At 58.7% G+C, this 3,995-nt stretch overlaps 1 long non-coding RNA gene across 2 annotated transcripts; it reads left to right on the top strand.

Annotated features, from left to right (window-relative positions):
* Positions 1-151: 151 nt before the first annotated feature.
* Positions 152-2,278, top strand: LOC146587661 (uncharacterized). Of its 2 annotated transcripts, none has more exons than XR_014897598.1 (2): positions 152-555; positions 1,599-2,278. It is a non-coding gene; the product is annotated as an uncharacterized LOC146587661 (long non-coding RNA). The 2 variants fall into 2 exon arrangements; XR_014897599.1 differs by having other exon boundaries at positions 1,583-2,278.
* The last annotated feature ends 1,717 nt before the right edge of the window (positions 2,279-3,995 follow it).

Genomic DNA, 3,995 nt, shown 5'->3' with positions numbered 1-3,995 from the left:
GAGGGGGCCCTAGGGGCCTGGTCGGGGGCGTGGGGGCCCGAAGGAGCCGTAGGGGCCTGGCCGGGGGCGTGGGGGCCTGAGGGGGCTGTAGGGGCCTGGCCGGGGGTGTGGGGGCCCGAGGGGGCCGTAGGGGCCTGGCCGGGGGCGTGGGGGCCCTAGGGGCCTGCTGAGGCAGGGAGAAGCCGGGCGATTTCTGCAGCAGGACTTCAGCACACATCTTCTAAATCCTGTTTTACTTCCCAGACCACTGGAGCAACCCGCTCTGCAGGAGAACAGGGATTCCCAGGCTCTCCACCTCCTTCGCCCCTGGAGTGGGACTGAGGTTTTGTCTGACTCTCCTGCACACAAGTAATGTGGAATTGCCCTTAGCAGGCTTCTCGATGTCAGGCTTGGGTGAGCTGGATAATGAATAGCACTGGCAGAAGGAGAAATGAAGTGGCAGAGGATGGGGGGAGAGCCTGCCAGGCACTGAAGCTGTGAGTGTTAGCCAGCCAAGTGCACTATGGAAATTAAATTGGACTGCAGAGCACTCCGGCACTGCGTCGTGACAGAAGAGTGAGTAGGCAGAAATACTTAGATGTGTCTGATCTCACCGGGTTTAATCAGCTTTAGACCTGGAACAGGGCAGATCTGTTGGACAGGCGCCGGCTGGCCTCAGTGATGGATCAGGGTCAGGAGAGGGGAGATCTTGCCGTCCCCTTGGAGTGGCCGGGAGTATCAGGAGGGTGAGAAGCGTGGCCTAGAAAAGGCTGAGAGGGCAACGACTGGAGCAGGGGCTGTGCTTATTCAGCTCAGTACCRGCAAGGCAGGCAGGGCTCGAGCCACTCCGACGGGCTTTGGGTGAGGAGAGCGCACAGTGGTGCCTTGCTGCAGCCTCCGTATTGACTGTTTCTTCTTGAGCTCTCCACAGAGCAGTTGTGGTAGGGATCGCTCCCTCGCTGCCGAAACGCAGCCCTTTGCGGCGTGCGCTTCCCGCTCCTCAACCTGGAGCAGGCCTCCTCCTGGAGAGGAGGCAATTCTCCCACCAGTTGTAAGCYAGAAAAGTTGTCTCTGAGCAGTCTTAGCTCTCTCCCAAAGGGATCTTTGCATCCCAGCTGGAATCTCAATGTGGATTTAGTTCCTCATTCTTCTGGTATCCTGTTGCCTTCGTGCTCTGAGTGGGTGACCTGGAGGCACTCTGACTACAGTTGCAGGAACTCAAGCATAAAATGTGGCCAAAGATAAACCAGTGAATGGGTAAAAATAACCCCGCTTACTCCCCACACGCCTGTCCAGTATCAGCCTGCTTCAGTTACACAAACAAGCCCTTGCCTGCAGAAGTCCATGCAGCCCTGGGAAGGGCAGAGGAATTTGTTTCCATTGTTGACTAGTGCAGGTGCCGGGTTAATAGGGGTGCTGTGGGGCAGAGCCAGCTCTGGGGCTGTGTGTGGTGGAGCTGCTCTGCTCCTGCTTGTGCTTGGGCGTGTGTTGAGGTCAGTTGCTGCTTGAAGAGGTGTAGGTGTATCTTGGGGGGGTGGTGTCCGCTCAGGGCTCTTGGAAGTTGCTAGAGAGTCTTGTTGTTTGCAGGGGTAATTCATGGCAGCTTCTCCCACCCACAGGAGCTCCAGCACAAAGCCTTGCTGGCTGAACTGCGCCGACCCGGTGCCTGCCCTTCCTTCCACAGGAATGAAGCAGTGAATGTCAAGGGCCTGTGAAGGAGCTTTGCTGGTAACAGTTAGCGCCTCCCTGGAGAGTGCGTGGGACTTAACACGTCTCCGAGGTGTGGTCTGTGGCTCTGTGCACACTCCGGGGTGCACCACAGCTTCCGTTTCTGAAAATGCATCTACAGCAAAGATGCCATCTCATGTCTTTGATGTGAGAGCTGCAATCTGACCTTGACTGCTTGCTGCAGAACCAGGCTGCAGGAGGCAGTGCGGTGCCTCCTGAGCGTGGCTGCTCTGCCCTCCGCTGTCCCCTCACTCTTTCCCTGCCTTTCTTCTGCGTGAGGATGCTCCGTGGAGGGGCTGTGGGAGCCTGGAACTGATTCAACCCTTAACAGAGCTAATAGTGCTGAAGTGGTTTGGCTGCTATCGTGAACTGGAGGAGTTCTCAGGAGCATTTCTCTCCCACCCTCTGTCTGGAAGCGAGCAGTGATCCTCTCCCTCCTCCCCCTTACGCTGAGCTCTGCTCCCATCCCTCTGTTGCTCCCTGGCTTCAGCTATTCAGTAGCTGGTGGGTGAAGCTGTAGCTTCCAGGAGCTGAGGGTTCAAATCCAATAAAGGTCTTGTAGTGAAGTGAATCCTCTAAACAAGGAAGTCTTTTCTCATGACACGTGAGATGCTGTTTAACAAACCTCCCCCCTTTTCATTCTCACCCCAACCAAAACCCCCCTCCGCCCGCCGTGTTTCATGCCTGAGCCTGTGGGAACAATGTCCTGATGGGTGAGCTGGGCCTGGAGAAAGCGTTCCCCTCTGGAAACCATGCCTCATTTGGAAGTTGGCCTTTGTATTGAAAATAAAATTCTCATGAGACAATGCTGAGGATATAATAAAGTCTGTAGCGATTCCAAGGAGCATGAGCGAGCACATACGCGTGCATGCGCTTCTGCTCTCGCTGCTGTCCGCTCCTCTGGAGGCAGCGGCTCCCGTTTGCACAGCGGCTCGCGTTGTGCAGCAAAGCCGGCTGTGCCGAGATCCGACTGCCAGCTGCCAAAAGGCAGCTGGTGCYGGGGAAGAACGTAGCTGTTCCCAGCACGCACGGAGCCAGGAAGGACCAGAAGGTGGGGAGGTGTCTGGTTCTCCATTCACAAAAACGCTTTTTGGGGCTGGAATTCCCCTACCCGCTGGGCCGCTACCCCGGGGCAGATTGCTGACGGGGGGCCAAGCCTCCAAGGAAGTAGTGGATTTGCCATCTCTTGGTGATTCCTAATGCAGACCAGCTGCCGTTCTCAGGCACATCAGCCAAACAAGTTAGTGAGCTCAGCGTGGGGAAGCAGGACGAATTCCCTGGCTGAGAAGCTGCGGTGGCTGCTCCAACGGTCCGTGCTGGCTGAGCACGTGYGAAGAGCAGGGACTTGTTTAATGCCGCTCAAGAGAAAGATGGGAGCATGGAGCGGAGGGCAGGGCTGGCAGCTCTGCTGTTCCCCAGAAGCCCGAGCTCCTGGAGCCCTGTGATGCTATAGTGAGTTTGAGGAAAAACAAAGTGAATTCCTGCTCAGGAATGTGACACCCATTAAGGTTTCAAGATCCATGCAATGATGGGGACCTATAAACTTGTTTATATTGATGCTCGCGGCCGTGGTGCCGGGGGGAGAGCGGGGTGAGCCCTGCTTTCTTCGCTGTTGGAGAYGCGTGCTGGGAGCCCTCACCTTCCCGCGGGCACCGCGCTGACGCCTCGGTCAGGTGGGGCAGGCTGCTGGGGGTCCCCTCTGCGCCAAGGGCCTGCGGCGCTGGCCCGGGTCGTGTTTTAATTTAGACTGGCCGCTCATCTCATTTCCCGACCGCAATCGCCTCCTTTTCTATTTATATCAGCCTGATGCACCGGTGATACCATCCCCTCTCGTCAGACGGGCAATTTACAGCTATTGCTGGAAGAGGAGAGGCCGAAGGGGAATTCTGAGCGCGGCTCGGCTTGGCTCGGCTCGGCTCGGCTCGGCTCGCCGCTGCGTGGGGGGGTCAACGGCAGCCGGCCCCGGCCTGGTCCCGGGGGGACGGGGCTGAACCAGGTCCCTCCTCGCCTTCCCCTCCCAGGAAGCGCTCCTCCGTTTCCCACGTTCCCCACGTCAGCCGGGATGTTAAAGAGGATCCTGGATTGCAGAAGGGGAAAGGGCAGGCGAGCCGTGGGGAGGGCTGGACGGGGGCCAGGCGAGGGCCGGGCCGGCGGGAAGGGGCTGCCGGCGGTCCCGCGGGCCCGGCGAGCCGGGGGACGAGCCGCTGCCGCCGCGGCCGGTGCCCAGCTGGAGCTAATTCGCACGGCCGGGGCGGCCTCGCCAGCTCACAAATAGCTTCGGAGGCCTT

The sequence above is a fragment of the Rhea americana genome, unplaced genomic scaffold, assembly GCF_003343005.1.
Source record: "Rhea americana isolate MKP2758 unplaced genomic scaffold, rheAme1 scaffold_575, whole genome shotgun sequence".
Taxonomy (NCBI): domain Eukaryota; kingdom Metazoa; phylum Chordata; class Aves; order Rheiformes; family Rheidae; genus Rhea; species Rhea americana.
The sequence above is the reverse complement of the archived record's forward strand: the minus strand, read 5'-3'. Positions and strand labels throughout refer to the sequence as shown.